At 36.3% G+C, this 23,542-nt stretch overlaps 1 pseudogene; it reads right to left on the bottom strand.

Annotated features, from left to right (window-relative positions):
• Positions 1 to 3,275: 3,275 nt before the first annotated feature.
• On the bottom strand, positions 3,276 to 3,677 carry LOC139704157 (cytochrome c, somatic pseudogene; annotated as a pseudogene).
• Between the last annotated feature and the right edge of the window lie 19,865 nt (positions 3,678 to 23,542).

Consider the following 23,542-nt stretch of genomic DNA (forward strand, 5'->3'; position numbering starts at 1 on the left):
AGAGAGAGAGCAAGAGCAAGAGAGGGGCCCGGCAGGAGGGAGGTTTTATAGCCAAATCTAATGGGGTTTCTGGGTCTGCAAGCTGCCTTGTTGGTGTACAGTGATTGGATCATACAGTAGTGTCATCTGCCTTCAGGCAGATGGGGCAGGGGCTAGATGTGGGTTTCTGTTGCACCAGATGGGTAGGGGTCGAGTATTCAGCTTTGGGTGGGATTGAGTGTTCAGACTTGATGCAAACAGGTGATAAAGGACCAGACAGAGGGGGATTTGAGTGCGTGGGTTATCCTGCAGCTAACATTCCTTCAGTCTGCCCTGCAGAGAACTTAGTTCAGCCTGCCCTGCACCTAACACAGAGAGTATATAGATTTTCTAAAATTGCAAATAATTTTTGTATTTAAAAAGCTATATACTTTCCTGAAGAGATAATCTATATTCTTTCCTGGGTTCTCCAAAAGATTCATAAACTGTCCCCAAAAGTTATGAACCATTGGCTTAGGTCAAGATCAGTGAACTTTTTTCTGAAAAGGGTCAGCTACAAACTATTTCAGGCTTTGATAGACTATAGTGCCTGCAAACCAATGTGTATGGCTGTGTTCCAATAACATTTCATTGGAACAGAGTAGAACTATATTTTTCCAAAGAACTTTATTAGAATAGTTCCCCAAAGTAGAATAGTCCTGGGAACCCTAATTCTCTGAGATCTGGCTTAGGCTATGATTTGGTAACACCAAACTTTCAAATACTATCCTGAAGTAAGTTCAGCCAAGTTTTTTTTTTTCCCCTGTAGCACTGGAGTTTGAACCCAGGGGTGCTGTAACACTGAGATATACCCTAAGTTATTTTTATTTTTTTCATTTTGAAACAGGGTCTTGCTAAGTTGCTGAGACTGGCCCTGAACTTGACAATCCTCTTGCCTCAGCCTCCTCCTGAGTCACTGAGATTACAGGCATTCGCCACCATGCTTACCTCACTCAAGTTTTGTGTCTTATAAAAATCATATTTCACATAAGTTTACTTAATATTATTTTTTGTTTTTTATATTGAAAAATGGTTTACATATGATAGAATGAACACATCTTAATTGTACAATTTGATGAATTTTTTATATGTGCCATATTCCCACATCCATGGAATATCACCCCAGAAAGTTCCTACGTGTCCCTCTGTAGTCATAATCTTCCCCTTTCCTCTGAAGGTAAACACTCTTCTTCTGTGCTGATGGAAGTTTTGCCTTTTCTTAAACTTCATTTAAATGGTACCAGAGGGCACTTTGTATTTCCTTGTGTCTGGCTTCTTTCATTCAACATGTTTTTGAGATTTATCTGGGGTTTTGAACAGACTCAGATTTTTAATACAGATTTTCCTACTTGCTTAAAAATAAGAAGTTTTTGGTTCATTTGCTGTTTCTAATGATTTTTCTAGGAGCTATAAGAAGATGCATGAGAATTCCTATCTCCAGCCCTCCTCCACTTGGAGTTAAGCCACAGTCACGTACATTGCAATTCAAGAAACTTAATTACAAACAACATCAACAAAATAAAGTGTTAACTACAAGTATCTTCTTTCATTGGAGAATTTGAGGGTTTAAACATACTGCTAATGAGCAAAGACTCTTGTTTGTCTTAATCTTCAGGTGGTAGAAATTAACTTGCTTGCATTGGGCCTATAGAATTGTGGGGAAGTTTTGATGTTCTTTAGTTCAGTGCTTTTCTGAACTTATATGCATATGATTCACTCAAAGTCCTTGTTAAAAGGCACGATATGATTCAGTTGTTCTGGGGGTAGCCTGAGAATCTACACATCTAGAAAGTTCCCACAAAATGCCAAGACTGCCCTCATGCAGAACATGCTTTTGTTTAGTAATCATTGCAATGTATTTATACCAGAGATAATGATGTCTAAGGGCAGGGACTGTAAAAACATATAAGTAAGGTATTATTAATTAAAATTTATAGAAGTTCTGAGAAACCAGAATAATAAATGAGAAACAGTAGAGACCAAGGATAAATCTTAGGGAGACATCTGCCTTATGCAGCTAGATTAATTGCAGTAGCATACAAATTTATAAGTTAATGCTATTGAAGCATTAAGATTTGTGTGTATATTTAACTATGCTGAGTTTGAAGTGTTTTAGTATACACATATAGAATGTAAAGTTAGGTATTAGGATATAGAGTCCTGGGGCTCAGAACCACATCCTCCTAGAGAGATAAATCTGAGAAGTCAGGGCTATCGTTGATATCAAGGGAGAAACTGTACCATGAGTGAGGAATATGAACTTGCTCTTGGCTTTGAGAAACTCTTAAGGTCAATGGTCAGAGAAAGGAAGTTGACTTTATGAAAAAGATTAAGAAGTAGCCAAAGGGAAAGAAGAAAAACCAGAAGGTACATACTTGAGTGTATGTACACATAAATGTTTGAAATAAAAAGAAGAGAATGTAAGAAATAAACAATGGTTAACAATACCCAGCACTGCTGAAAGTATTTGCTTTTTTATTTATTTTTCATGATCTGTGATTGTTAATTTAGTTATCTTAAATCTTATGGTAACATATTTTACAAATTTGTACTGATGGGTATATCTCTTTTACCTTAATCTTTCCATCTAATAAGTTGGCAAAAGCACCACTACCAACCACCTAGATGTTCCATAGTATTGTTTATGAATAGTTGTTTAAAAACAATCCTAAATGATAACTTAATCTTAGAAAATAAAGAATTAAAAAGTAAAGTCTAACTTGTTATTGTATTATGCTGACTTAAAAGCATCTGAACATATAGATCAGCTATAAAATGTGAGAAGTGTTAAATATTCTTTATTTAATATCATACATAAATCACACTAAAATGCCTTTCCATAAGGAAAAAACAGCATTTTAGATACAGGGAATTCTAATTAAATTGGCATGGTCAACAAAAATATAAAGTAGATACTGCTTCTTTATCTTCAACCACTGCCTTTAATAGGCTAATGAACACAAATTGAAACAAATGTGAATCATGCTTGGTTCTGAGTGAAGGGATTTCCCCCAAATTTAAACATATTCACATAATCAATTCTATAAAACTAAATATAAAACCAGTTTTCAGATGTCATTCACCATTTCTGTGAACATTACTAATTAAGTCCAACCATAACTTTAAAAAGGGGAAACAGTGATAGAATTTACTGAAGTGGGAATATAACCAAAATATTAATTTAACTGCAAGTCAGTTTTACTTAAATCAGGATTGTCCAACAAAAATAATTTTATCAGTAATTCATGATCTGATTTCTGGTGTATCACATCAATTAAATTATGGTGCACATAAAAAAGCCAAGAGACATTTCTGTTTGGTAATAAATAAGGCAGTAGCTATTACTCATTAGTGGCTTTTTTGAGGTAAGCTATTAGGTCTGCCCTTTCTCCCTTTTTCTTAATGCCAGCGAAGATCATTTTTGTTCCAGGGATGTACTTTTGGGGATTCTCCAAATACTCCATCAGTGTATCCTCTCCCCAGGTGATGCCTTTGTTCTTGTTGTCATCTGTATAAGAGAATCCAGCAGCCTGACCTGTCTTCGGCCTAAATAGTCCATGGAGATTTGGCCCAGTCTTGTGCTTGCCTCCCTTTTCCACGGTGTGGCACTGGGCACACTTCTAAACAAAAATCTTCTTGCCTTTCTCAACGTCACTCATTTTTAATTCATTCTTTCATCATTAGCGCAAAGAAGGTTCCAGATCAGAAGTCAGACAACCCACGCTCTAGCTCAAGGACACACCGGTCTGCGCCTATATACCCATGTCAGGGCAACTGCACTCGCTCCATCTCCCCGTGGCCTGACGTGTGAGCTAAAGTATTCAAAATAGGATTAAAATATGTCCATAGGATTTAGTTGTTATCAATTATTAGTGACCTTTTTGAGAATTATTCTGATGGAGTGACATAGTCAAAAAACAGATTAGCACAAATTGCTGAATAAATGAGACATAAGAAAATGGAATTTTTTTCCATTCCCAGAAGGGTGGGAAAGAAAGATAAGGTGATTGGATATGAATGTGACGTTAAAAGAGTGGTTTATAACTGATTAGACATGAACATGTTCAAATTCCATTGAGAAGAATTGATTTGAGATGGAGTGATTAAATGTGTAAGATGGAAAAAAAGGTATTATATATTTCTGAGGAAGACTGGAGTTGATGGGATCCAACTATTAGGAATTGACTTTTTAAAGGAAGACAAATGGCAAATCAATGTAAGATGAGTTGAAAAGGATGAAGAAAAATGTGTGGAAGAATGCGGTGGTGCAGTGTTGAAGGCTTCAACATATTCCATGAAGTGGCTATAAGAAAAGGAAAAGCTGGGGCTCTAAGGACATGTCTAAAGGAGAGTAACATACACTAGAAATAGACACTGAAAAGAGTGAAGTATGTTGACCAGAAAAATGTAACCGATTGTTGATCATTTGTTTAAAAATGTAAGTAGATTGAGTGACTGACTCCAGTGCAAGGCCAGAGAACATGGACACCATCTATGTGGATCCCACTTGTGCAAGACAAGTAGGATAGGATTATGAGTGAAATGATGGATTATAGAATTTAATCAAAAGGAGAATGAAACTGAAGAAATTAGAGGCCAATAATAGGAGGGACAGTAAAGCAGACAATTTTTGGAGGCCATTGTGAGGCAGCAGATTGGTCACAGTAGGAGAAGATAATAAATTAGTTAATAAGCTGAAAGAAAATGTAGTTGGGATCTACCAAGAAATGCCCTCATTAGTAATGTCAAGGCATGACAAAGTCCAAAGCCTTCCTAGTGGAATGAGTAACTGCTGAGGTGCAAAAGAGATGGTCCTATGTCATGAGGACCCAAGATCACCCAAGATCAAGGTGCTGGAGGTCCTTCACTTGGTAGGAGATTGGCAGGACTTGCAGTGGAGAGGAAGACTATGGATCACCTGACAAAGTCTTCCATGAGTGGTGGTGACTGAAGGATAACCGAGGTTTATGACCAACTAGTAGTTCTCTAAAAATCATTTGATTGCTCAAACTAATAACTGGGAACCAAAATAAAACAAAACAGGTCACATTCAATACTTCCCCATTACCAAAACCAGTTTGCTTTGGATAAAAGACTTCTTTATACTCTTCCTAGATTTTCAAACTTGACTTTGGTGCCAAGTACAAATAAATAATTTAGGTAAGATGGCTTTGGACTTTTTCTTGATTTGAAATTACTAACTAGGGCAAACTTTGGTAGATCCAACAACTTTTTCTTCCAGTTTAGGAACTACTTTCTGTGATTTAGTTAAGTGACAGCTAAGGGGCAAGGGAGGAAGCTATTAGATATGATGTAGGGGCAGATGATAATTGTTAACATTGGTGATGGGGAGGAAAGAAGAAAAAACCCCAGGTCCTGATGCTGAGCCATCTGACTGTGAGAAGATAACAAGAAGACTTCACTTGAGAGAGAGATAGGAAACCATGCACATTTAGAAGATTTAGTGAATGAAGCCTTATTTCCAGAGAGTTCATCTCAATTGTTAGGGTGGGTAGGTGAGAGAGGGCTGACCCAGGGGCCCAGAAGGACTGAGAGTTTCAGGGTGGAGAAGAGGGTGGATGACAAGAGACTTATACTTTGGGTGTTACTGATGAAATGTATGGTGGTTTGCAGTTAATCTCCTTGAGGAAAGTAGACCCTGGGCCTATTGTCTAATCAACTTCTCCAGGCTTAGATGATATCAGTCCTAGAAGTTGTAATTTTGAAACAGACCAATTGATCTTTGGTGGTTTTCTTTCAGTCTATAATCTATCAGCCAAGGTATGGAATAGTGTAAAACCCCTTATTGTTATTGAAATGTATAACAAATTTCTTGGCTAGGATTATTTTCAGTTTCTATATGTCAGCATGATACTCACTTGGCACAAGTTTGTCTTGGATCTATAATAATGCGATCACACAGTTTCATAGTGTTTACAGGCTTTAGAACAGTTTCCATAGTATTTTCAAGCACAAGATTTCTTATACAAATACAAAGATTTTTCTCTTACACTTTATTTGCAATTCTGGTTATATTCAGGCTTGAATTAATTATCAAGAGGACACAGAAAAGCACATTGAAAAAAATTTAAATTTGAAAAATAAACTTGGGAACTGAGAGGCAAGTTATATTATGTCAATTTGCAGTGACCCTGAATGGGTAAGGTTGAACTAGCAGTCCCACTAATAGGTGGGTGGTCATCCTGTTCTGCAGACTCCATGATGTTTTCCCTCCATTCTTCTTTACTTAAAACACAATGATCCTATGTTAAAATAGGAGAGGATAGTATAGAATTCTATATGATCTTTTTTTGAGTTTATGACTCTTCTGCTGAGGGGAGGTAGCCAATATTCCAAATACTTGACTTTTATATAAGATTCAGAAACAACAAAAGAAAGTGAAAAGTGTGTAAGATATTGAAATTAAGCCTCTTACAGATGCCCAAGCTTGAATAAGTTACAAATCAATTCCTGAATTCCATTTTCATTCTTGTTAACAAAGTTGTGGATACTTATTTACCTGAAAAAATACATACCTTCAATAAATGTAGGCCTTTCCTTTCTTCCTCTTAGCTAAATTATTTGTTTATACTTTGCATCAAAGTCAAGTTTGAAAATATAGGAAGGTTTAAAGAGATCTTTTATCAAAAGCAAACTGGTCTTGGAAATGGGCAAGGATTAAACAATGTGACTTATTTTATCAGAAGACCCTGTTATTAGTTTGAGCAATTAAATGTTTTTAGAGAATTGCTAAATTTTCATTACCATGGTAGATGAAAGTACACAAAGTTAAACAAAGAATCTGAAAGTTGATGTGTTCTACTGAGAATTTAATCAGTTGGAAATGCAAAATTGTTTGGTCATACAAAGTAAAGATTTTTTTTTCAGGATTTGTCACTGAGATTTTCATTTTATGGGAAGGAAAAAAAATAATTCTTTGTCATTTGAATGCACAGACACCACCAAATAAAATATATTTGTATAGGTTCATCCTTGCTGCTTTTCTATAGCAGACACATTGATTATTAAGTGCTTTGTGGCAGCATAAAGCATTTTGATTAAAGGCCTCCTACACAGTTCATCTCCTTTTATCACACAGATTGGCTCAATGTTATTTGCAATCTCTTTCATTGGTTTTACAGAGACGAGAAGATGACTCTCAGAGAATTGCTTCTTTTTAAAATTTCCTCTATTGATTGGCTTATAGTTATAGTTCATTGATTTTTTTTTTAAATGATTGTTATTTTTTCAAATGAGAGTGATGAATTTGGGTAGAGTTTCTCAATCAAAAGTTTAAGGAAATACTGTGTAAAGCCAATAGCTAGTATATTAAATTAATTGCTATTAAAGTCAATATATGTAAAGCCAATAGTAGTTAACTGCTATTCAAGTCAACATATTTTCCTTTCTTTTCCCTTCTTTCTCATCTTTTCTTTTCCTTTCCTTCTAAGACTGACAGGAATTTTCACACCAAGATTTCTAAGTGCTCTGTTTAGAGAATTCTATCAGCATGGCGCAGATAGAAATGTCATCTTGACTTTGTTTCTGAAGGTTGTTTTAACCTCACTAATTAAGCAACCTTCGCTGCTATTCAGGGACACTCTCTTGAGAGTGAAGGGCTTTTGATTAGGGAAATTCCCTAATTGACAGGACCACTCATCATGAAGCAGTCATAGCATGGTTATGGTTTCACCATTGGGGATTACATTACTTATCACAAATGTATTACAGCAAGAATTTAATTAACCTAAGTCAATATTAGCCTGGAGACACTTGGAACTGATGAAAAGATTAAGTAACCTCAGCAAACCAAAAGTCTAGGAAAGAGGACATATTTTTGACCCATGATACTAAAAATAAATATTGTACAGTAAAGATTCAGTTTCCATGTAAGAGTCCTTCAATGATTGTTGATGTCTAAAACTACTTCTATGTCTCTCAACCTGCATTTAAAACATTTTATTATGAAAATACTCATGAATACACAAAAGGAGAATTGAATAATGAGTTTTGTGTTCCCATCATCCAGTCCGATTACTAGCAGTATTTTTTTTTAATTCGCATGTCATCAACCCCTTTCAATTTTTTGTTTGTTTACTGGGATAATTATAGCAAATCTGGATATATTATTTTACCCACAAACACTACAGTGTTCACCTCTGTCAATCTAATCTTATGCTGTTAAAATAACTATAAGTACTAACCCATTATATCCTTTTATGGTATTAAAGGGCCTGTTTTATGAGGGTATCACAAAAATTTGGTTAATATTATCATAACTATTTAGGGAATTCTTTAGGGAATAGACCGAACAGATTTTTTTAAAATTTTTTATTGTTGGTTGTTCAAAACATTACATAGTTCTTGATATATCATATTTCACACTTTGATTCAAGTGGGTTATGAACTCCCATTTTTACCCCTTATACAGATTGCAGCACCACATCAGTTACACATCCACTGATTTACATATTGCCATACTAGTGTCTGTTGTGTTCTGCTGCCTTTCCTATCCTCTACTATCCCCCCTCCCCTCCCCTCCCCTCCCCTCTTCTCTCTCTGCCCCCTCTACTGTCATTCATTTGTCCCCCTTGTATTATTTTTCCCTTTCCCCTCACTTCCTCTTGTATGTACTTTTGTATAACCCTGAGGGTCTCCTTCCATTTCCATGCAATTTCCCTTCTCTCTCCCTTTCCCTCCCACCTCTCATCCCTGTTTAATGTTAATCTTCTTCTCATGCTCTTCGACCCTACTCTGTTCTAAGTTACTCTCCTTATATCAAAGAAGACATTTGGCATTTGTTTTTTAGGGATTGGCTAGCTTCACTTAGCATAATCTGCTCTAATGCCATCCATTTCCCTGCAAATTCTATGATTTTGTCATTTTTTAATGCAGAGTAATACTCCATTCTGTATAAATGCCACATTTTTTTTATCCATTCGTCTATTGAAGGGCATCTAGGTTGGTTCCACAGTCTTGCTATTGTGAATTGTGCTGCTGTGAACATCGATGTAGCAGTGTCCCTGTAGCATGCTCTTTTTAGGTCTTTAGGGAATAGACCGAGAAGGGGAATAGCTGGGTCAAATGGTGGCTCCATTCCCAGCTTTCCAAGAAATCTCCATACTGCTTTCCAAATTGGCCGCACCAATTTGCAGTCCCACCAGCAATGTACAAGTGTACCCTTTTCCCCACATCCTCACCAGCACTTGTTGTTGTTTGACTTCATAATGGCTGCCAATCTTACTGGAGTGAGATGGTATCTTAGGGTGGTTTTGATTTGCATTTCTCTGACTGCTAGAGATGGTGAGCATTTTTTCATGTACTTGTTGATTGATTGTATGTCCTCCTCTGAAAAGTGTCTGTTCAGGTCCTTGGCCCATTTGTTGATTGGGTTGTTTGTTATTTTATTGTCTAACTTTTTGAGTTCTTTGTATACTCTGGATATTAGGGCTCTATCTGAAGTGTGAGGAGTAAAGATTTTGAACAGATTTTTTTAAAAAAAGTTATTTCATGTGGCTAAATGACATATCCCAGAACTATTGAATAGGAATACTGATTCCAAACCTATGTCTCCTACACATACTTAACTCATTTTTACATTGTTCCATGTATATGATCATATTAAGGAAAAGGTATTCAGCTTGGGGCTCAACTTCAACTGCTTTGAGCAGAGGCTGTCATCTTTTGATTTCATCGTATCTAAGGATCTAATGTGGCCAGAGGGAAGTGGCCACTGGAGGTGTATATTAAGAATTTTACTCATTTTATTTTGGCCATTGTTTCTGGGGCCATGTTGATTATGGAGAAACTGCGTCCTAGGGCTAGCCAATTTCTACAGATAATGAAGGAGTCATTTGCAAGCATATTTTTCATATGCAAACTAACCAATCCAAAGTCCACACTGCCCACTCTGACTAAATACTTCCTTTACCTTGGGCTTACACTTCTCCCAACCAAGGAGAGTCCTATGCCCTAGAGCCTGCCAAAATCAGTCAAAGTTTCCAATCCCAAATCTGCTTACTCTGCCTCACTTGCTCCTTCCCATAGAAAACACAATGACCCCTGCCCGTGATTTCCCTTTGTTCCTTCTGCCTTCCAACCACCCAGTGCTTGTGTGACTCAGTGTGGTATAGCATGCTCTCTTGGGAACCCTGAGAATAAGAAACTACCTTCTCAAAAGCAGGCAACTCCTGACCTGTTGGCCTTGTTATACCTAGATAATAACAAAACTTACATTTTAAAACTGGATGCAAGAATTTGAGTATAACCTTTGGGACTAAATATCAAAGTCTTGCTGCTGGATGATCTTACAAATTTAGCTGGAAGCGAGTGAGTGAGAGTTAGGCAATTGAGTTGGAGATCAAACACTGTAAAAAGACCGCAATAGAGGATAAGTAATGGCTCACCAACACATGGAATGTGTTGAATGAAGGGCAGTGGGTAGAACTGCCAACTGAGTCATCTTTTGTCATCTTGCTTGCTTCCTGAGGAGGCTCAGTTCCAAGGAGAATTGGAGAATTATGTTTTTTTTCTATATGAATTGCTGGGAGCCATTAGCCAAGTGGGTATGACAATTTCCTTGCCAGCGTACCCCATGTTGCTTAGTGGAAGGACTCGTGGAAATAGGACATTTTGCAGTGACATTGCATGTAGGTGACCTTGCTCAAGGACCAGGGCGGTTCCAGGTTTAGGGTGTTCCCGGTTTAGGTTCCAGGTTTAAGGTTTAAGATTATTCCTGCTGGGAATAGGGCATATCCTGCTGCTGGAGTTCCCCCTTGAGTTCTCACGGGATTCAGACAGTAGTTTTTGGGAGACAGAAGCCCAGTGGGGGTGAATTTGGGCAGAGAACGTGGATTTCCCCAGAACATGATTGTAGACGGCTGGTGTGAGTTCGGGAATAAAGAGTTGCTGTTTGAATCTACAAGCTGTGTGGTGGCTCGTGATTGTGTGCCCAGCCAGACTGTGGCAATGAATGTCACCTTCAGTACTTGCATTATCTTTGTACTATGGGAAGGCAGCATTCCCTCACATCATAATGTTGATGCCTCCTTATTTTTTCTTTCCATAGGCCACCATTTTTGCTGGCACTGAGTATTCTATCCAGTCTTGCAATAATCAGGACCATCTCTGAGGCTTTCATTACCTGTCTTTACCTTGTGCATTTCCTCATCTCTGAGACTCCAGTTCTAAGCTAACTCTTGCATTTCTAACCCAATGTCTATCTCAGGTAGAATTGCAATCTATCAGAGAACTTAAGAGCTCACTAAGCCCAGTACTCTCACTTAACAGATTGGGAATCTGAACTTCAGAAAGATAAAGGGTTGTCCTAAGGACTCAGTTTGCAAAAGGGCAAAGTCTAAAACAAAGATTTCTTGATACAAAAGTACATATGCCATTACCCTGCTCATAATTTCCAATAAAATACAATTTATATTTAGTATAGATCATGTCTCACACTTAAAAGTTCCAAGTGGACTACATAAGCTACTTGGCTGTAGTACAATCAATATAATAAACATTTATTTACTTCCTTTTAAAAACATTCTTACAGTAGTTTATGTCATATTTTACTATAATTCTGACATACTGGTGTAGGGCTAGCTTTTTCTATATGACTGATTTACATATATACCAATACCTACAGACACACAACACAAACACACCCCATCCCTTTTGCCTTAAAAAATCCTTAACTCAGATTAATTTATCTAGATGGATGGAAAAATAAATTAATAAATAGGTTGTGTGTTAAAATATATCACAAAAACTCATTTATTTCAATGATTTGATTGTGAAATAATGTCTTAAAATGCACTGTCAGTTTAAGCTCATTTTTTTTTTTGGTTTTGATTTTTAATTTTGTGCTGGATTTGGGATATGTATGATTACATTCTCATGATTCAAATTCAAACTTGTCTAAAAATCTTATTATGGATCCAAGGACCCATGCACCTTTACTAATCACTAAAATGACATGGACATTCTTCCGAAGATTGCTTTGATCAGTGATTCTCAAATTTGAGAGTTACCTGATGGGCTTGTCAAGCCATGGACTTCCAGGCCCCACTCTCAGCAGTTCCTGTGTAATAAATGGGAGATTAGGTAATGAGTAGTCAACAGCTATATTTCTAGCAAGTTGCTGCTCATTCAGAAACCACATTTGGAGATCTGCTGCTGTATGTAATCATTTACATGAAAGTCTGACAAAAAGAGGCAGATGAAGGTTTCCTGACTTCTTCAGAGCCAACTCATGAGTTTGCAGCTTCAAGTAGGCAACATGTTATGGTCTTCCTTGTGATCTTTGTATGATCTGTAATCACCTAAGAGGAAGTTCCCCAAACATGAGAAAATAGTAGCATGACAGACACTTATGTATGAAAAATATGCCCATAGCACCAACTACCAAAATAGACTCATTAGTACCTACAAGCCTTAATGCTTTAAAGAAATCAGCCAGGTTTTATGAGTCTTGTAAGAAATATGGGGAAACCAAAGGGGTTCCATATTCTTGTGGTACATACTGTCAACTTGAAAGAAATGTGAAGTTTTTTTTTTTTTCATAAACCTCCTCTGCCATTAAGAAGGCTATTATGAAATTTAGGTGTACCTAGTACAAACTGAAGTAGTGCTGCTTAACTGTAAGTTGTATTTAATCATATATTCTATTACTGATTATTGTGTATTGATATGGTCTGTCCTCCTCGTTTATGGATTCTCTACTTGTGAACTCACCTATTTGTTAAAGTTAATTGCAACCCTGAAAACAATACTTACATGACTTTCCTGGTCATTTGTGGACATATATATGCAGAGCTGAGACAAATTTGTGTGTTCAGAGGTGCATATTCCTAGCTAAGGTTTAATGAAAAGACTCTCTATTACTTTGTATTTGCTCTTATACTGCAAAGAAATATTCCTTTCATGGTCTGTATAGTATCACTTTTTTTCACATTTTTGTATTTTTGTTGGCAGTTTCACTGTTGAAATTGTCCCAAACTTTATACTGAAATGCTCTCTGCTGTTCCTAGTATAAGAAGACTGTGATGTGTCTCAGAGAAAATTTAGGTGTAAAGTTAGCCTTATTCAGGCACAGTTGATAGTGCTTCTGGTCAAGAACTAAATGCTGATGAATTGAAAATACATATTAAATCAGTTTTTTTAAAAAAGATAAACACACACACAACAATCTTGTGTATTCATTGCTTGATGAAAATGTTGTGACCAGAGGCCACAGGAACTTAACCAGCATTTCCTCTGGGAGCAACGATCCATATTTGCTAATTTGGTGTCTGTGAGAGCTTTATAGAATATAACTAGCATGAATAATGAGAATCAACATGGCTTATAATTTGCTGGGAATATCATACCTAGTAAATTTTATTCATCTTTTTATAAATTTATCAACTCATATCAGTACTATATAGGAAAAAGTTAAAATGTCCCCACTAGTGTTCTGCTCATGTTTAGTGGGTCAGGAAGCATGGTATGATTTTACATGGATTTTTTTTTCTTTCTCCCTCTCTACAAAATAGAAGTATTTGGCTGCCTTGCTCTTATCACCAGAGTGTAGGCTCCACAGCTCTTCAACGTCCATACTTGTGGAAACTGAACATTGGAAGATTCCCCAAGGTTTCTGAGGCCTGCCTGATCAGAAGCCTGGAGAATTTACAAGCAGTACCTGCACTTAATGTTGCTGGCTTTAAAATGAGAGACTTCTGGACACAGACTGGCTTCTTTTAGTTTTCCTATTCCTACCTTGCCAGTACATAAAACTAACATTGTTTCCCAGGCTTTCCCACCTTGTCATGAAGCAATGCTATGAAATGTGCATTTGAAAGGTAGAAGAGTCCCATATCTTACATTGTACCTATGTGAGAAAAAGGTTTTGCACATTATGATTACCCTAAAGAAGAAATAGTTGAAGCTGGAGGAGCAAGTTATGATTCACCAAGGGAGCATTGCTACTTACTTGGGGAACAGGTAATAGATCTAAGAGTTGACCCATTAATTAGATCTTTTGCCACTTTTGCAATGGAACAAATATTTATAGTAACAAGTAAACTATTAAAATAAGAGAGAATGATAATGATAATTGCTTTCGTTTAGGAGGCCCTCCATGTTCCAGGAGCTGTATGAGGTACTAGTAATACACATGATTTCATTGACTTCCTATCTTCTCTGTGTTAAAAGTAGCATTATCCCCCATTTACCTGTAGAACAATTGAGGTTTCAGGAGTTGAAAGAGGTTTAAGACAGGTCAGAAAGTCAGTAAGCAAGCACCCATGCCTACAATTTCATCACTACTATATTCCATACACTTCCTTGTATATGGAAGGAGAAGGGAGTCTATTTCTATTCCTAACTATGATTAACCAAAAGGTGATATGCCATGACAATAAGGTGGGTGGGTTTGCATTGAAGGAAATTGAATCTCCTTCAACTCAGTTCTAAGCAGTTTACCCCAAGACTGAGGTCTTGGGGAGGTTAACTTACTAGTGTTTAGTTCCTCCAGATCACTTACTACCTACTAGGATATTAGTTGGCTGATGAAAACTGGTTCTGAACCTGTCCACCTGTGGTTCTAGAGGAGCCATCTCTCTTCCTCCCAGGTTAGTCTTTCCTTTTAATTCTTAAATCATCATGAGTCTGTCTAATTACCTTTCCCAGAATGTTGAAAGCAATAGGCCACTCTTCCGTTGCCAGCTGTGGCAGTCACTCCAACATGCTCTGCATTCACCAGTCTGAGGAGATTTCCAGTTATGCTTGGGCACAGAGCTACTTTAACTATTGTTGAATAAAGTAAAAATTACAATGTAAGACACAATAATTGCAGGCATCGCTACCAGGGTGCATGTTATTGCTGTAAGTAAAGTTAATTAGCCAGATCTCTTGTTAAAATATTAATGTATAATTAGGTAAAATTGTTCCATTTAATATTTGTAAGCGCAAACTCGAGCAAGAGCTGTACATTAGACAGGCACTCTCTTTCTCTCATTTTTTTTAAAGTAACCTCATTGTATTTTGTTCATACTTACTGATTATCAGGATTTTTAAATGAAACCTTATTATTAAACAAATATAATAAATTTTCTTTTTTATACTGTATGTACCTAACTTTTACAAGTTAATGAAACAACTCTATAACTTTCCAGAGTTCATAAATAAGATACAGAGTTTTGAACTGATTTCAGATGATATTTCTAAGAAAGGTTTATATATATATATATAAATCAATTCACATGTATAATTAAAAATTTTTCTAGGAGTCACATTATGGGTGACTTCAACACACCTCTCTCACCATTGGACAGATACTCCAAACAAAAGTTGAATAAAGAAACTATAGAACTCAATATCACAATTAATAGCCTAGACTTAACTGACATATATAGAATATATCAATCATCATCAAGTGGATACATGTTCTTCTCAGCAGCACATGGATCCTTCTCAAAGATAGACCATATATTATGCCATAGGGCAACCCTCAGTAAATATAAAGGGGTGGAGATAATACCATGCATTTTATCTTATCACAATGGAATGAAACTGGAAATCAATGATAAAAGAAGGAAGGAAAAATCCTACCTCACATGGAAAATGAACAATATGTTACTGAATGATCAATGGGTTACAGAAGACATAAAGGAGGAAATCAAAAAAATTCTTAGAGATAAATGAAAATACAGACACAACATATCGGAATTTATGGGACACAATGAAAGCAGTTTTAAGAGGGAAATTCATCGCCTGGAGGTCATTCCTCAAAAAAAGAAAAAAAAACAAAAAAAAAAAAACAAATAAATGAGCTCACACTTCATCTCAATGCCCTAGAAAAGGAGGAGCAAAACAACAGCAAATGTAGCAGAAGGCAAGAAATATTTAAAATCAGAGCGGAAATCAACGAAATTGAAACAAAAGAAACTATTGAAAAAATTGACAAAACTAAAAGTTGGTTCTTTGAAAAAATAAATAAGATTGACAGACCCTTAGCCATGCTAACGAAGAGATGAAGAGAGAGAACTCAAATTACTAACATACAGGATGAAAAAGGCAATATAACAACAGATGCTACAGAAATACAGAAGACAATTAGAAATTATTTTGAAAACCTATATTCCAATAAAATAGAAGTTAGTGAAGACATCGATAAATTTCTTAAGTCATATTATTTGCCCAGACTGAGTCAGGAGGATACACACAATTTGAACAGACCAATATCAATGGATGAAATAGAAGAAGCAATCAAAAAACTACCAACCAAGAAAAGCCCAGGACCGGATGGGTATACAGCGGAGTTTTACAAAACCTTTAAAGAAGAATTAATACCAATACTTTTCAAGTTATTTCAGGAAAAAGAAAAAGATGGAGCTCTTCCAAATTCTTTCTATGAGGCCAACATCACCCTGATTCCAAAACCAGACAAAGACACCTCAAAGAAAGAAAACTACAGACCAATATCTCTAATGAACCTAGATGCAAAAATCCTCAATTAAATTCTGGCAAATCGGATACAAAAACACATCAAAAAATTGTGCACCATGATCAAGTAGGATTCATCCCTGGGATGCAAGGATGGTTCAATATACAGAAATCAGTAAATATTATTCACCACATTAATAGACTCAAAGATCAGAACCATATGATCATCTCGATAGATGCAGAAAAAGCATTTGACAAAGTACAGCATCCCTTTATGTTCAAAACATTAGAAAAACTAGGGATAACAGGAACTTACCTCAACATTGTAAAAGCTATCTATGCTAAGCCTCAGGCTAGCATCATTCTGAATGGAGAAAAATTGAAGGCATTCCCTCTAAAATCTGGAACAAGACAGGGATGCCCTCTATCACCACTTCTATTCAATATAGTTCTCGAAACACTAGCCAGAGCAATTAGACAGACGAAAGAAATTAAAGGCATAAAAATAGGAAAAGAAGAACTTAAATTATTACTATTTGCAGAAGACATGATTCTATACCTAGAAGACCCAAAAGGGTCTGCAAAGAAACTACTAGAACTAATAAATGAATTCAGCAAAGTGGCAGGATATAAAATCAACACGCATAAATCAAAGGCATTTCTGTATATCAGCGACAAAACTTCTGAAATGGAAATGAGGAAAAACACTCCATTCACAATATCCTCAAAAAAAAATAAAATACTTGGGAATCAACCTAACAAAAGAGGTGAAAGACTTATACAATGAAAACTACAGAACCCTAAAGAGAGAAATAGAAGAAGATCTTAAAAGATGGAAAAATATACACTGTTCATGGATAGGCAGAACTAACATCATCAAAACGGTGATATTACCCAGAGTTCTCTATAGGTTTAATGCAATGCCAATCAAAATCCCAATGGCATTTCTTGTAGAAATAGATAAAGCAATCATGAAATTCATATGGAAAAATAAAAGACCCAGAATAACAAAAGCAACTCTAAGCAGGAAGTGTGAATCAGGCGGCATAGCTATACCAGATTTCAAACTATACTACAGAGTAATAGTAACAAAAACAGCATGGTACTGGTACCAAAACAGGCGGGTGGACCAATGGTACAGAATAGAGGACACAGAGACTAATACACAAAGTTACAACTATCTTATATTTGATAAAGGGGCTAAAAGCATGCAATGGAGGAAGGATAGCATCTTCAACAAATGGTGCTGGGAAAACTGGAAATCCATATGCAACAAAATTAAACTGAATCCCCTTATCTCGCCATGCACAAAAGTTAACTCAAAATGGATCAAGGAGCTTGATATCAAAACAGAGACTCTGCGTCTGATAGAAGAAAAAGTTGGCTCCAATCTACATATTGTGGGGTTAGGCTCCAAATTCCTTAATGGGACACCCATAGCACAAGAGTTAATAACAAGAATCAACAAATGGGACTTACTTAAACTAAAAAGTTTTTTCTCAGCAAGAGAAACAATAAGAGGGGTAAATAGGGAGCCTACATCCTGGGAACAAATTTGTACTCCTCACACTTCAGATAGAGCCCTAATATCCAGAGTATACAAAGAACTCAAAAAATTAAACAATAAGATAACAAATAACCAAATCAACAAATGGGCCAAGGACCTGAACAGACACTTCTCAGAGGAGGACATACAATCAACCAACAAGTACATGAAAAAATGCTCACCATCTCTAGCAGTCAGAGAAATGCAAATCAAAACCACCCTAAGATACCATCTCACTCCAGTAAGATTGGCAGCCATTATGAAGTCAAACAACAAGAAGTGCTGGTGAGGATGTGGGGAAAAGGGTACTCTTGTACATTGCTGGTGGGACTGCAAATTGGTGCGGCCAATTTGGAAAGCAGAATGGAGATTCCTTGGAAAGCTGGGAATGGAACCACCATTTGACCCAGCCATTGCCCTTCTTGGACTATTCCCTGAAGACCTTAAAAGAGCATGCCATATCGATATTCATAGCAGCACAATTCACAATAGCTAGACTGTGGAAACAACCCAGATGCCCTTCAATAGATGAATGGATAAAAAAAATATGGCATTTATACACAATGGAGTATTACGCAGCACTAAAAAATGACAAATCATGGAATTTGCAGGGAAATGGATGGCATTAGAGCAGATTATGCTAAGCGAAGCTAGCCAATCCCTAAAAAACAAATGCCAAATGTCTTCTTTGATATAATGAGAGCAACTAAGAACAGAGCAGGGAGGAAGAGCAGGAGGAAAAGATTAACATTTAACAGAGACATGAGGTGGGAGGGAAAGGGAGAGAAAAGGGAAATTGCATGGAAATGGAAGGAGACCCTCATTTTTATACAAAATTACATATAAGAGGTTGTGAGGGGAATGGGAAAAAAAACAAGGAGAGAAATGAATTACATTATATGGGGTAGAGAGAGAAGATGGGAGGGGAGGGGAGTGGGGATAGTAGAGGATAGGAAAGGTAGCAGAATACAACAGTTACTAATATGGCATTGTGTAAAAATGTGGATGTGTAACCAATGTGATTCTGCAATCTGTATTTGGGGTAAAAAATGGGAGTTCATAACCCACTTGAATCTAATGTATGAAATATGATATGTCAAGAGCTTTGTAATGTTTTGAACAACCAATAAAAAAATTAAAAAGAAGCAGGTGAAACTAATTTTAATAATGTATTTTGTTTGAGTCCAATATATTTGAAATATTATCATTTTAACATATAATCAATATAAAAATATTAATGATATCATTTACATTCTGGGTTTTTTGTACTAAGTCTTCCATATTCAGTGTGTATTTTATACTTACAGCACTCCTCAATCAGCCTAACCTCATTTCAAGTCATCAGCAGCCACATCTGGCTAATGCTATCGTATTAGGTAGTGTGAGTTTAGAATGTAGAGTCTCAGAAGATAGGAATAACATCTCATCACAGTGTTTCAACTTGTCTTTGGAACACTAGTCCCACTAGTTTCATGATTAAGTAAATATGAGAAATGTTGCCCATTATCTTCTTCATAGATATGTATGACAGATGATCTAAACATATCAAAATCACTGAGAGGTCTTGCAATAAAGAAGTCTGTTAAACATTATACAATCCAATGTTATATATTTTCTTGATTATGAAATTTTTTTGGTAAAACATCCATTGACATTCATCAAGCTATCATTCTGTAGCATATATTTTTAAAATGCTATCTCAAAAGAAGTACAAGTGATTGATAATGGTTACAGTGTTTTTTTTTTGGGGGGGGGTGATAAAAAATGTTCTGCATTTAGATAGTGGTGATGATTGTGCAATTCTTTGAATAAATTAAAAATTACTTTCTTGTATACTTTAAAGTGGAAATTGTATGTTATGTATATTGTATCTAAGTTTAAGAAGTATTTAAAAACCCATAAAATGAGCTTGTTCATATAAATCTTTCTATAACCATTTTATACAAGCTTAGTATTTATAGACAAAGAATAAGCAATCTATTTCAACTCTCTGAAAGGTATTTATTTCAGAGGGCCATTATTGCAACGCCAGTGCTTATTAGATGTGTTCTTTCAGAGTTATTGAGGTGCACAGGGCTCTTTGCCCCTCTATGAATGGACCTAACAACGGTACATTTAGTATCATTCAACTTGCTTTTTAAAGTCCTCTGTGTGTGTGTGTGTGTGTGTGTGTTTTCTCTTACTGTCAGTTGTCACTTTTCATCACAGAGGATGCCTCCCTGCAAACTTGATGATTTTATTTGACTGTTGGTGGGGTAATCAGATAATGCTCAAATATCCTGCCAGCTCTGTTTCCTAGAGATGTTTCCTTAAACTATTTGCTCTCAAATGTGCTAGATCTGGAACTTTTACCTGCCAAAGGGCTGAATTCACACTCTTTCACATTTCGTATCTCTCAAAAATGATCTTATTACCAATCAGCATGTGGTTACTTTGTTCAACTGGACATAAACATCATGAAGTGACAAGCAGTACCATCTGAACAAGGCTTGTGCTCCAGCACAAGGGAGACAGTGCATGGAGTAGGGTTCCTGACAGCTCAAAATAAAACACTGTAAATCAAGAGGCTTATGAAACTAAAAATAGTTTCTCACAGTTTGGATACCAAAAATCCACCATAAGGATGCCAGCATGGTTGGGTTATGGTGAGGAGTCTCTTCTTGGCTTGCAGATGCCATCTTGAAATCCTCTCATGGTTCAGGGTTTGAAGGGAGGATGAGAAAGTGAGAGAATAAGAGGAAGAAAGAGGAGAGAGAGAGAGCACACACACAAGCAAGTAAACTCTCTGTCTCTTATAGGGACACTAAATTATCACAAGGGCTCTCACCCTCATGACTTCATCTAAATCTAAATACCTCCCAAAATATCCATCTGCAAATGGGATAGGAGCTTCAAGATATGGATGTGTGTGTGTGCGCGCCCAAGCATGTGCGTGTGCAATTTAGTCCATCGCAGGGTGACTTTTGTTTTTGTCATCAGTGTCTCTGCTACTATTTCCTATAGTCTGGCGTCTATTGAAATCCTCTCCCTTAGGTGGTCAGATATAGAATTATTCTCACTGTGTTCCTGGGTCCCAAAGAAATCAGGGGATGTGACCAAATACTTGATTTAAGTTGCTCTGAATGTCATAGTTACCCTTTACAGCAGCCAATATCTAAGATGGTTCCCATAGATTCCCTGGCTCCTGGTATTTATACCCTAGGTAGTCTCTTCCAACATTGTATTAGTATTGATTGGTCTGTGAGGCCAAGAGAATATGGTAGACATGATGGTATCTTACTTCTGAGCTAAGGTGTTAAAAGATTGTGGGTGGCTTCCTTCTTGGGCAGTTTCTCTCTCTCTCTCTCTCTCTCTCTCTCTCTCTCTCTCTCTCTCTTTCTTTCTCCATTTCAACACCCCCATCACTTGTTTTGAAGGAAGGCAGCTGTCATATCATGAAAGCACTTGGTAAAGAATTGAATTCTTTGGCCAACAGCCAGTGAGGAACTGAGGCAATCAACCCAAGGAGCATGCTTGGAAGCAATTGTCCCCAGTCATTAGATGAGACTGCAGACATCCAACAGCTGAACTACAGACTCATCAAGTCACACCACTCAGCTAAGTTTCCCTAGAATCCTGACCCAGAAAAACTGAGAAAAAATGTGATTTTTCAAAAAGAACTATATGTTTGCAGGGCTGGTGGTGGTAATTTGTCAAGCATTAGATAACTCATCCATATTGAGAAGTGTTCAGGATAAGGTTTATTCTTTTGACTTACTGCAGACATTAATGACCCCTGGCAGTTGCTCCTTGAGCTCATCTATCAAAATTAACCTCTTAATATAAATGCATGTTTTAACAAGAATGTTCTTTTATTTTTGTTTCTATTCTTGGACCTTTTCCAAATACTTGAATTTGCTATATTTACGGTCTCTGACTTTCAGAGATTGATTCTATCTTTTCACATCCCCATAACACCTAGCACATTTTGTGCTATGTCATTAGTGAGTAAGCACTTAACAATTCTTAGTTAGTTTTGCTCTCGAATGTGTGCAGTGGGAAGGGTCCTATGCATGTCATTTGTTTACTGTTTGAAGACATGTATTGTATTTTATGATACTTAATTTTTTTTATCTCACAAAATTGAAATTTTCTATCTGTAAATTTAAAATAGTTTCAAACAAGTGAATGTATTGAGGATCAAATCCTACTGATTATACGAAGTCCATGATCTCCCAGCTTCTAGGTGTTATTTTAATTGTTATTATTTTCAGTTTGAAGCGAAGTGGGAGAGTATAGCATGACTGTGGTTTACAGATAGCAATTTTTCCCCTGGAAACATTAAATGATGTTCTTGTACCTATTTGTGCTGATTGGTGTATATCTTTGTAAAATGTCAAATAAAGGATTTCTTGGAGGTTAAGTCTTCATTCCCTGGAATCACAAAACTGAGTGTTTCTGAAGCAAATGCAGCGGTGCCGTTCCTCTCATTTAATTTAATAAGTATATTTTAAATAAATAAAAAGTTCAAAGTAATTATGGTGAACTGTTTGCAGTGAAGGACATAAAAAACATGCAAGACAAGTTCTTCCCTTAAGATGCATATCATCTAACACAGAAAAAATATCATATATACATGCAGAATCTAAATGGCATATGCACAATGTGAGATTCATGTAGCTTCAAGAGTCGGGGTGGCTTTTTGGAAGAGACTAACTCCAGATAGTCCTTGAAGGATTGGGGGGTTTAAATGGGTGAAGAAAGGAAAAGGAACTTCAGTTGAGAGCAAATGGTGCCACATCCTGTTATATTTTCAACGATGTACATTTAAAAATATAAAACTATGTAGGACCATTATGTCATGTTTTATGTGCTGGCAGCTTCCCTGTACATTGAGTGCTTACCACAGTCCTTTGAGGTGCATGGACTAAGTATGATTATTAGCACTTAACCAAACAAGACATTTTAGGTCCTAAATCCATTTGAAAACTTTGTAAGTTAGCTAATGCAAGACAAGAGTTGGCAAACTGTAGCCAGCTGCCTGTTTTTTTTTTTTAATCTTTAAATGATAATATTTTAAATGGTTATATATATCAAGGATACACAATATCTTTAGTTTATCCTTTGGCCCTATGATTAATACAAATTAAATCCCGAAAAGCTTCAAATATTAACTACCTGGCCCTGTAAGAAAATAGTATGTCAGTCTCTAATTTATGACCTTCATAATATGTCAAATAAAACATTTAAAATTAATTGTAATTAAATTCAGATATGACACTATTACAATACACTTAAATTGGACCATTGTGTAAATATAGTTTTGTATTTGTCTCTTTTCCACCTAAACCTGTTCTCCTTGTCATCATTTAAAAAATACTTTCATGTGTGTATAACATGCTATTACATAAACATGAAATAACTTATTTATATTTTCTTTTATCGTTGAACATATAGATTGCTTCTATTTTGGGTAATTAGAAATAACATGAAAAATAAATATTATTGTACACAAATGTTTGCATCTTTATTATTTCATTGATATAAAGCCCTGGAAAGAGAAACTACCAGTTCAAA

Source organism: Marmota flaviventris, unplaced genomic scaffold, assembly GCF_047511675.1.
Source record: "Marmota flaviventris isolate mMarFla1 unplaced genomic scaffold, mMarFla1.hap1 Scaffold_355, whole genome shotgun sequence".
Lineage (NCBI taxonomy): Eukaryota > Metazoa > Chordata > Mammalia > Rodentia > Sciuridae > Marmota > Marmota flaviventris.